Source organism: Chiloscyllium plagiosum, chromosome 18 (assembly GCF_004010195.1).
Source record: "Chiloscyllium plagiosum isolate BGI_BamShark_2017 chromosome 18, ASM401019v2, whole genome shotgun sequence".
NCBI lineage: Eukaryota > Metazoa > Chordata > Chondrichthyes > Orectolobiformes > Hemiscylliidae > Chiloscyllium > Chiloscyllium plagiosum.
The window spans coordinates 21392449-21404563 of record NC_057727.1 but is presented as its reverse complement, the minus strand read 5'-3'; the positions used below and the strand labels follow the sequence as shown (position 1 = coordinate 21404563).

Here is a 12115-nt window from a genome sequence, read left to right as displayed (position 1 = left end):
TCGGGGGGACACAGAGCTTGTGGTGGAAGGCAGGGGGGAGACCTGGAGCCCTGTGTGTGGGGGAGCCCTGTGTTTGTAGGGGTATGAGGCCTGGCACCCTGTGTGTGTAGGGGTGTGTGTCCTGGAGCCCTGTATGTGTGTGGGGGTGTGAGGCCTGGAGCTTGTGTTGAGGGGAGACCAGGAGCCCCATGTGGAGAGAACCTGGAGAAGATTTTGGGAGGAAGGCTGCACTCGGCATGGCAGCAAGGGAAGCCAATCTCCATTTGTCTGTTTGGTATAATAGACCATAAGACTATAAGACATAGGAGTGGAAGTACGGCCATTCGGCTGATTGAGTTCAATCATGGCTGATGGGCATTTCAACACCACTTACCCACACTATCCCCGTATCCCTTAATTCCTTGCGAGGAATTAAGCCTTGAGTTGTTAGTTGTTATTTTAAAATTATTTTCAAATCTGAAGAACCTTTCTCAATCTAGACTTCCTGCAGCCCCACCTTTGGGACTGGGTGCTGCTTTCCATCCCTCATTAATGATATCAGCTTTATCTTTATGCAACCTTGTGCCACTTATAGGTGATGTTTAGCTGAAAATTAGCCAGCAGCAAACTTTGATCTTAAATGAGACAATGTTCTGTTTATTATGAAACTATTGCTGTAAGTTACTCAGTAGAAATGCGATACTATTTTTATCTAAAAGACAGATACAAAGATTAAAGATAGATACAGATACTTATAGAGTTCAAATTAAGATCAGTCCATTATCATTTTAGATCTGTTATTTGCCTGAGGTGAAGGCATTGAAAAATTTAGGTCAAGTTTCATCATTAGCGATGGCTTCTGCAGTTGAAAACGCGGAGATTTCTCCTAAACCTAGACTGAGCAGGACAGGTTCTGGAAGTGAGAGAAGGCCCCTTTAATTTGTTTTTACAATACAAGTTTGTGAACCTTAGTAGCCTGACTCAGTACAGCTGGTCTTTAGCTCGGATGCCTTTGATTTCCCTGATGCAACCATTTTTTTCTCTGAAGATGTCTCTCAGAGTTCATCTTGGAGTTCTGCCTAAGTTGGTGTCTCACAGCCTGTCTTTGACGTAAGATGACTGTCGTGTTAACTGTGATGAATCACTGTTCCACAAAGAGATGTCTACAGTGCTAAAATTCCCTGTGGGGGTTCTTCCCCTTACTGTTTTGCTCAGAAGCTTTTGAATTTTCACACTTTAGATAGACCTTTTGTGTTGCCCAAGGATTATACGGATTCTAATTTTCTCTTTTCGTGATTAATACTGAGACAACACACCAGTCTGTCTGACAGTGAATCAACACACACAATCATATGACTTCCAGCAGCCATCTTGTTTGATGCTGTGTCCATTTTAAAAGGTCAGATTACCTTTCTGCAAAAAATATACTATATTATAATTAGATAATCTTGACAAACATGTTCATTGATCTGGAGCCAGTTTTGGTCAATGAGTGATAGGTAAATGGTGCATGTTTTGAATTAAGAGTTGGGCAGCAAAGTTTTCGATAACTTCCTGTTTACTAAGGTACCATCGACTAAGCTATTCATAGGCAGTATTGAAATGTAGATAGAGACACTGGTCTATGAGTGTTGCTTTGCTTTGAAGAGGTAAAATTCACACTACTAGGAAGGATGTGGAATCATTGGAAAGGTGCAGAGGAGATTTACCAGGATGTTGCCTGGTCTGGAGGGAAGGTCTTATGAGGAAAGGCTCTTGGGATGTCATGTTACGGCTGTACAGGACATTGGTAGGCAACTGTTGGAATATTGCACGCAATTCTGGTCTCCTTCCTATCGGAAAGATGTTGTGAAACTTGAAAGGGTTCAGAAAAGATTTACAAGGATGTTGCCAGGGTTGGAGGATTTGAGCTAGAGGGAGAGGCTGAACAGGCTGGGGCTGTTTTTCCTGGAGCGTCGGAGGCTGAGGGGTGACCTTATAGAGGTTTATAAAATCATGAGGGGCATGGAAAGTGTAAATAGGCAAAGTCTTTTCCTTGGGGTGGGGGAGTCCAGAACTAGAGGGCATAGGTTTAGGTTGAGAGGGGAAATATATAAAAGAGATCTAAGGGGCAACCTTTTCACACAGAGGGTGGTACGAGCTGCTGGAGGAAGTGGTGGAGGCTGGTACAATTGCAACATTTAAGAGGCATTTGGATGTGTATATGAATAGGATGGGTTTGGAGGGATGTGGGCTGTGTGCTGGCAGGTGGGACTAGATTGGGTTGGGATATCTGGTCGGCATGGACGGGTTGGAGCGAAGGGTCTGTTTCCATGCTGTACATCTCTATGACTCTATGACTCTATGACTAATCTTAGCCAGGACATCAAATGGCAGACATCAAGAAAGGGCTTGGAACTCCCCATGTCTTTTCCCTATTTACTCAGTACAGCTCGTGATTGGTTACAGAAAGACAAACGCCTGGAACAGTTTATTTAGCTAATCTCTTGGGTGGGGCAGTGTAAGTGGTGCATGGGTGTGAGTATTTATTACCTGAAACAAAACAATTATCTGAGATGCTGAGAACAACATTGCCAAAGGGGAAAAGAATTCCCTGGAGAGTAGTAATTACGAGCTCAATTTACTCATTAGTTTGTGCTATAAAATTATGGCAAAGATGATTTCCTTAAGGCTGGAAGTATTGGTTAGTCCATCCACAATAGATGAGGATTGTGAAAGGAATAAGATAATCTTTACCGATAGCACTTTCAAGATGTTGTTCTCGTGTATTCTCTTGCTGCTGTGGTTTCCTCCATAATAAAAGAAAACCAAATAGCATGACACACCTTGAAGAGATTTGGGTTTGGCTAATTCTTTTTAAGACATCCAAATACTGTATCATGAACATTTGCAATTATTATTACAAGAAAGCTAATTATTATCCCTTTGGGTGAGAACTAGCTGTTAGCATTGACGTTACTGAGATAATCAAATAGCCCCAAGACCTCCCCATATGTAAATAATCCTTCATTCTTCTCTGGCCCTTAATATAGATTTGAGCTGTTGATGAAATTTGATCATGAATTTCAAGGCATGAATTAATTGGAGTCAAATCACCAAACATGTTTATCTTTTTCATGTTCGAATGCTTGCCCAAATGTGATGAATTGGAGGAAATAAATAAGACCTTAACTCTTGTTTGAAATCTACAAAACTGGCCTCAATGTCATTTCATTTCAGGAACAGGTCTGCAAAAAGGTCACCAGCAATCTATAGTCCAAATAGAATACTCAGAATTGTTGTTCTTTTGACATTGAATGTTAAGTTTATTAAAAGTTATTTATCACGTTTATGTGACAGCATCAGAAGCCTTACTTGAGGGAAATGATGAGAGTCCCACACCACTGGTTACAGAATATTGTGGGCAAAAAGGTCATAATTTCAATGTAAGGGAAATGATTACAGTGAATTGGTGATTTTCCAATCTGCACTGATTGGTTGTCAAACCTATAGGACCTTACAGAATTTCACCCGACATCTATTGTAAATGACCCTTTGCGAGATCAATCTTTTTACCATTAATATGTCACTTGCCATTGTGTTTCAATTACACAATGGGTTTCCTTCTACTTTCATGAAATGTGGGCATCCTTACAAGGCCAGCATATTCACCCATCCATAACTGCCCTCGGATGTTGGGTTGTTCAGCCACTTCAGAGGCCTGTTAAGAGTCAACCATATTGGTATGGATCTGGAGAGATGTGTAGGACAGAGCAGATGAAGAGAGCAGATTTCTTTCCCAAAGGGCATTTTTACAACAATCAATGATCATTTCATGCCATTGTTATTGAGATTAGCCTTTTATATTTGAGAAATATTAGTTGAACTAACATTCAACCAACAATGGGGATTTGAACCCATGCCCAGTGAGAAATAGGTTGCTGGATTATTAGTCCAGAAATATTTCCACAGCCCTTGAAATGAAGCAGAACATTCCTAACATCTGCTCTAGGGTCACTCATCATCAATTGCTTCCTAGATTCATTGGCTCTTCTTTCCATGGGTTTGCAATTTCCTATCAAATTCCTGTCTGCCAAATTTCAGTGTACTCATTAATCAGTCTATATATCAAATCAAAGAAAGTTTTGTTAAAATTGAATTACAGGATTGCCATACTGAATTAAAATATAATGCACAGAGAAAATTAAATTTGTGTCCTGAATGGGGAGAGGTTTTGTGGTCTTCTATTCTTAATTGCTAGGCACTTCAAACAAATCCCAAACGGGTTTGATAGTCAACACCTTCCTCTTGGCCTTTAAGAATATCTAACTGCAAATTGCAAATGGAAAAAAAAGTTATGATAAGAAATGAGGAAATTGATTTATTTAAGGATCTAGTTTTTACTGTATAAAAACCGAAAGTGCTGGAGGAGTTCAGCAGGTCTGGCAGTCTTTGTCGAGAAAAAAAAGAGTTAATATTTTAAATCAAGAATGACCCTTCCTCAGATCTGAAGACCTGCTGAGTTTCTCAGCATTTTCTGTTTTTATTGCAAATTTCCAGGATCCACAGTATTTTGCTTTTGTTTATTCTAGATTTCATGGTGTTCTGCCTTGATGTTCAGTCAATTCATAAGTGAATTTTGCATTATGGTGGAGATCTTCAATGTGACAACAACAGATACAACCAGTGCATGTGCTGTAGCTGATTTTTACAATTGCGATTCATTGAAAAATACAGAGAAAAATAGAGTAGATATCGCCGCAGACTCTTCATGGAAAAATGTTCATGCCCCTAAAATTGGCAAAAATGAAGCGCTATGAAGAATATACTATTTAAAAGTGGTTGAATTAGAACTTGGTAAATTTTATATTTAAGAAAGTTGAAGAGCTTTGTAGGGTCCCTGGTATCTCCTAACCCAGACATTGATTGGCAAAGCTATTGGTAGCAGTCTGACAGGGAATTCCTGTTGGTTCCCAATAGGAGACTAGGCATGTGATAAATGGAAGAAAAATATGAAAAATTTGGGGGAAAAAATGAAAATGTTTCTAAATAGCTTTTGTTCTTTCCCAAAATTACTTTTACATATGCAAGAATATTTAACACCTCAGTGTTTGAAGTTGGAAATGAGACAAGTATGTCCTTTCAGATGCTCTAAAAAGAGTAGACTCTTTAATGGAGATACTGATATTTCCACAGAAGAAAATAACAAATTGATGTCAATTAAATGTGATTAGAATTCTAAGAAATAAAACCTATGCCAAAATTAAGATGGTATTCTTAAATATCACAATTGTCATAAGATCCTGTTTTCACGTAGGAGAGTATAACATTCATTTATTTGAAGTCTGGTGAATGAGATGGAAGTGAGATTAAAGTGATGGAAAATGAATGGTTCAACTCTATTACAAGAAACTTAGAGATAATTACAACATACACTCAAAGAGATTTAAATATACCCTATGAGAGTAGGAATCAGAAGAAAATTATAACATGGTAGAGTTCCAAATGCTGAAACTTTAGGTTTCTGTTGCCATAACAAAAAAACCCTCTGGTTATTGCTGCAGGGTTAATTTCTAAACACATATTTTGTTGGCAAGATTTTGCAATCAGCTGTTGTCAACTGTTGACCTTAGAACAATCCTGATGTTTAGATAAAATTTATTTTGCAGAACTCTAATGAATAAAGACAGATACTTGTAAAATGAGGTAGATCTCACTTTATTTTTAGCCTTTCATGGAACATGAGCATTGCTGGCAAGGCTAGCATTTGTTGCCCATTCCTAACTGCCCCAGAGGAGGCAGTGGTAAGCCATTGTCTCGAATTGCAACCTTCTAACCAGTGTAGGTACACCCATGCTGTTGTGGCATGGAGGTCCTAATCTTTGGACTAGTGACACTGCAGGAATGAAAGTGTAGTTCCATATTTGGGGAAGTTATAGCAGATGGTGTTCCTATATGTTTGAGGTCCCTGTCCTTCAAGTGGTAGAAGTCATGGCTTTGGAAGGCCATGAGCTGCACTTATCCAGGCACCTAGAGAGTATTGCATCACATTCCTAATCTGTACATTGTAGATGGTGGACAGGCTCTGGGGAGTCAGGAGGTGAGTCACATACCACAGAATCCAAATTCTAACTGGTCTTGTAGCTACAGTATTTATATGACTGGTCCAGTTGAATGTCTGGTCAATGGTCACTCCCAGGATGTTGATAGTGAGGGACTCAGCAATGACAATTCCAGTGAGTGTGAAGGGGAGATAGCTAACTTCTCTGTTATTGGAGATGGTCACTGCCTGACTCTTGTGTGGTGCAAATATTATTTGTGATCTCTGAGCCCAAGTCTGAATATTGACCAAGTGTAAGTGGTCATGGACTGTTCAGGATCTGAGGAGTTGTGAATAGTTCTGAACATGGTCCAATCATCAGCAAACATCCCCATTTCTGTCCTTAAAATGGAAGGAAGCTCATTGATTAAGTAGCTGAAGATGGTTGAACATAATCCTACACAGATCCTGCAGTGATCTGTATCTGAGATTATTGACTACCAGCAACCCCAAATATCTTCCTTTATGCTAAATATGATTTTCCCAATTTCAAGTGATTCAAGTTTTGCTCGGGTTCCTTGTTGCTATACTTAGTCAAATACTGCCTTGGCATCAAGAGCAGTCATGCCCACTCTCACCTTTTGACTACTTAAAAAACATTTTTAAAAATGAAAGGGTATTAGGAGGATGGGTGGGCCTGACAGGGCCTAAAAAGTAATTTAATTGTGGAAGCAGATGGCACAGCTGAACTGCTAAATGGCTGTTTTGCATCTGTCTTTATCAATAAGAGTTGTTGCTAATTTCATATTGTACTTGGAGATGGTTGAGTTACTGACTGGGACCAAATTGAATAAAGAGAATTGGAAGACCTTTCTGTACTTAATGTTAATAAAACATCAGGATCAATAGATTAATTTGAGAATAACAGGGGAGGTATATGGATTGAAATTACAGGCAGTTCTTCTGTAACGCAATGGTTGCATTCTTGTGCAACCCCGCATTACAGAAAAATCGCAATTTGGAAAGAACGCTTAAAGTGTTGGTGATGCAGGCATGTTACAGCCAACACACGTTTTAAATGTTTGTTTTTTAGAAACAATATCCCCAATCCGTCAATCGTTTAGTGAACTCGGGCTAAAGAAATGCGCATCTTATATAGAATGAACTGTATACAATTGAACAGAATAGGTAAATAGAAATTTATTGTCACTTGTACTTTTACATGAAAAATACAGTGAAAAATTTTATAAGCCACTCTATCATTGCACATATATTAACCAAAGTCATACATAATAATAAAAAAGTAAAATTAAGACAAAGTTCATTACAATTCAGTTCATGGCTCCCAGCTTTCTTTTCTTGTTTTCTACTTCTTCTCTTTTTACCTTCATTTCCTTTCCTTTAAAGCCTGGAGAGTGGTGGATGAAGGAGGAGGCCTCTAGCGGCAGAGGCAGCAACACCAAGATGTGTCGGACAGGTCTCCACCAGAGCCGCGGGTCTACTGGCAAGTTGGAGCAGGTCCTGGGCTGATTCCCTTGGCCCAGACCCGCAGGCTGGGCCAAGGCTCCGGGTCCGCAGCTAGGCCTGGCCACCTGAAGGAGCGGAAGCATCAGTGAAAGGGATGGATGGTGGAGGAGGCAGGGTCTGGAGGAGCATCGAATGAAGGACAAGAGGCTTCTCCAGGCCCAGCAGCCATGGGTTGCAGACTCAGCTCAGCGTGGCAGTCTCGGCCTGACATGGCAGTCTTGTCCCAACATGGCAGTCTGATCCTGGAGATACCGGTTCCAATCTTCAAATTCTCCTGAGATACGAGGAGGGTTCAGAGGGCCAGAAGCTCCCTAGGTCCACTTGCCAAAGATTTAAGGTCATTTGCTAACCAATCAACAGTCTACAGGGTATAAGTTATTCCCTCTATATCAGAATTCTTGTGAAGTGTTCCGATGAGTGTAAGCTTTAACACAATGTGTCTGTTTTTCAAACACTACATCCTTATTCGTAAAATGGTGTCATGTTAAACTCAACAACCACTGATAAAATCACTTTGATCTCGATGATGAGAAAATCTTTTGAAAGGGCAATCAGGGACAAAATGTGCTGTCACAGTGACAGTGTGGATTCATTAAGAAAAGCCAGCATCAATCTGCTAAAAGCAGATTGGATTTAAATACCTTGTTTGAGTTTTTAATGAGCTAATGAGGGTAATGTAGTTGACGGGGCGTATCTGATTCTCCAGCAGATGTTTTTTAAAACAGTTGTCAGCAACATTGAAGAACATGGGATACGAAGGACTGTGGCAGCATAGATATGAACGTTAAGTGATAGGAAAAAGTGAGTATCGATGAATTTATTTTTCGGTACAGATAGAGGTGTACAGTAGAGGCTCCCAGGAGAGAATATCTCTGATTTTTCTGTTGATTTCTGATAATGAACTTCATTTAAAATTTCTAGATGACACAAACATTGGAAGGATAATGAACTGGGAGGAGAAGGTTAAAGAGTTCAAGAGGATATAAACAGGCTGGTGGAAAGGGGAAAACATGCACAGATGCAGTTTAAAAGCAAAATGTTCAAGGTATTACATTTTGATGAGGAGAACAAGGAGAGGCAATTTAACATAAAGGATACGATTCCAAATAGAGTGCAGGAATAGAGGAATTTGGCACTAAATTTTACCAGGCAAATTTTTGGTGGCAGTGGGCCATGTAATAGGTCAGATGACTAAACTATCACCTTCCCAACCACCCCTGAACTCACCCACTTAATATGGCTAGCTGGACAGTAACCCACACACAATACTTAAATAAGTAGCTAATGGCCAATTAAATTTGTGAATAAACTAGTAGGAAATTAGATAAATAGCGGAAAGGAGAGAATTTGCTGGGGTACAGTCAGGATAAGCTCAGTACATCTTGGTGTGCTGTAAAATCTATGATTTTACTCTCAGCAAAACCACATCGCAATCACTGAATGCTTCTATTGTACGTCACATTGAACCAACACTTATTGGATTTTTCTTGAGCCAATATTCTCACCTGTTTTATATTCCAAATATGATTGCCATTTCTGTTTCTGTCAGTTTGGTTCCCTTGCTTCCTTCTCCATCAATGATGTTGGACTTGAAATTTGCCTGCACAGGCATTTAATGAACACCTATGTGTCCAATAAACTAAGTCAGTGTAAGAAGGGCACTGCCTGCCAAATAGGCAGAATGATGCCATCAACTAGGCAGAATGATGCCATTAAATGGGTTGAATTCCTGCACCAGTTGAGGTTACCATGAAGGGACTCTCCTTCTCAACCTTTCCCTTGCCTGAGGCAAGGTGGACTCTCAGGTTAAATCACCACCAATTGGCACATTCTAACGATAGGCCTAATGGACTACAGACTGCTGTGCCATGACCTTGGTTTGGGAGTGATCCCTGCTGCTTTCAGTCTTCAGCTTGACTCACCCTCTGAATGGCCTTTTTAAGGTTATATCTTCTTTTGAACATCATAAATCTCATAAAGACACGCCAGAAATTCTAAAAATAATTCTGTCTCTTATGTACAAAATAAAACAAAGAATTGCGTATGCTCAAGACCTGAAATGAAAACAGAAATTGCTGGTGAAGCTCAGCAGGTCAGGCAGCATCTGTGGAGAGAAAACAGAGTTAACATTTCAAGCTTCAGAACAGTTCATTCAGTTTTGAAGAAGGGTCACTGGACTCAAAATTTTAACGTGGCTTTGTCACCACTGATGTTGCCAGACCTGCTGAGTTTCTCCAGCAATGTCTGTTTTGTTTTTGTCTTTGTGGATTTTGACTTGATGTCCCAGTGGTCACATTTGTTGGACTGATCTGGGCTGATAGTTAATGAAATTATGTGTGGGTTTGTCTGGATGTTGAATAATTCTTTTAAATCTTGTTCCTTCAAGAATTTTACTTGTGCTGAGATTAAAGTGATTGTCAAAGGCTTTTAGTACATTTTCAAAAGTATCTGTTGCTTTTTTTAATACCCTGATGACCTATCCATTCGTAAATATTAGCTTGTTTAACTTCTGAGTTATCATCTGGTTTGGAAGCTAGAGTGTATCTGAAGAAATGTTTTCTCCAAGATGTCTCTTCTGTATTCTCTTTAGTCCATCTTTGAAATTAAATCTTCCTGTCAATATTATTTCTGTGGTCATGTCTTCCCAATGTAATTACTAACTTTCTTTGCTTAAAAAAGTTATTCCATAATAATAGCAATATTGCTGTTTTGTGCTGCTGTAATAAATGATTTCACATATTTTACACCAAAAGTGGGAAATTCCTGCTTTCATGTCTAAAATGGAGGTTTCCAATGTTTAACAGCAACTTCATTGATCAATCCTGCTCTTTGAGGCCTTAAGTGATACCTGAATCCTTAATGGCTTCAGTGATTGGAACCTGCTGCCTGTGGTTTTAAAAATGATGCCAACGTTAATCAGGGTTTTCATAGAATCATAGAAGTCCTATAGTGTGGAAACAGGCCATTTGGCCCAACAAGTCCATTTCGACCCTCCGCAAGGTAACCCACCCAGACCCATTCCCTTACCCTATTATTCTAAATTTACCCATGATTAAAGCACTTAACCTACACATCCTTGAATACTATGGGCAATTTAGCATGGCCAATTCACTAACCTGCACATCTTCAGATTGTGGGAGGAAACCCACACAGACACGGGAGAATGTGCAAACTCCACACAGACAATCACCTGAGGCTGGAATTGAACTGGGTCCCTGTCACTGTGAGGCAGCAGTGCTAACCACTGAGTCACAGTGCTGCCCTTTTACAAAATAACCCACTCTATTCATAATTTGAAGAGACAAATGCCTCTTTTTAGCATTTCCTTTTGGATGACTACTGCTGTCGGTAGCTGTAATCGTGATACCCCATTTCATTTAGAAGTTTCTACGGTAAGGTTCTTAAATGGTTCTAACCTGCCACTGACTGTCTACTCAAAGCCATGCCAGAAGATGTTGTAAAAGTTCCAGACCTTCACTGTACTGTCATGTTGCAGAAGGCAAGCTGCACCATTGCTCACCATGTGATGATGCTGTTCCTTTAACAAGATTATGTTGTCCTTGGTTCTTTTCAAGAGGGGTTGTAAAAGGCAGAGGTTTCAATTTGTCTGGGATAAGGTCACTTTGCTTATGGCAAACTGATACTGTCTAAGGCAACTGGAGCTTTTAGGTTTTTTTTAAAGACACTTGTACAATGAAAGGAAAGTGGCCAATTCTCCCAGTTCAGGGATTTTTCTAGTTTGGTTTAATTTTAGCTGGGACCTAGAGAAGCAGCTGCAATGGAAAGAGGTTCCATGCTTCAGCAAATAGTCCCTGGCTGATCCTCTCTCTCTTTCTCTCGCTGACATCGCTCCCATAAGATGTGTGTTTGAATTTACCTTTTCTTGCCAAGGCGTGTGTTTATGGGGATGTCACAGGAAATTGGAAGTGTTATTAGGTTGTGATAGAGTTGTTGGGTTTTCAGATAGGTTAAGTTATTCTATGTTTGGTTCTCTTTTGTTGTGTTTCATTCAATAGTCTGTAAATAAATTCTGTTTAAAACTGAGTGGTTTGAGCAGCTGCAGCACTCCTGGGATATCCTCCTTACATCTGCCGAAAACACTTAGCAAAGTTAGGGTCTGGGCTACCTTCTTAAAATGTTTTGAGGGGGTCTGGCCTGGTCCATAACAACCATGTTGCAGCTAAACTGAGTCTACATCTCACCAGATGGTAAGTTGCTGCCACCATCCTCTTCAAGACAGAGGGTGGTGGTGGAGGAGGGTTGTTTTTCAGACTGAAGGCCTGTGATGAGTGGAATGCCACAAGGATCGGTGCTGGGTCCTCTACTTTTTGTGATTTACATAAATGATTTGGATGCGAGCATAAGAGGTACAGTTAGTAAATTTGCAAATGACACCAAAATTGGAGGTGTAGTGGACAGCGAAGAGGGTTACCTCAGATTACAACAGGATCTGGACCAGATGGGCCAATGGGCTGAGAAATGGCAGATGGAGTTTAATTCAGATAAATGCGAGGTGCTGCATTTTGGGAAAGCAAATCTTAGCAGGACTTATACACTTAATGGTAAGGTCCTAGCGAGTGTTGCTGAACA

The 12115-nt window shown here is 40.0% G+C and overlaps 1 long non-coding RNA gene across 1 annotated transcript in view; it reads left to right on the top strand.

Moving 5' to 3' along the window:
• Positions 1-7348: 7348 nt before the first annotated feature.
• The window catches only part of LOC122558942, a 17302-nt gene continuing 12535 nt past the window's right edge, over positions 7349-12115 (top strand). Inside the window, exon 1 of the long non-coding RNA XR_006314281.1 lies at positions 7349-8326. This is a non-coding gene — a long non-coding RNA (uncharacterized LOC122558942). The remainder of the gene's footprint in view (positions 8327-12115) is intronic.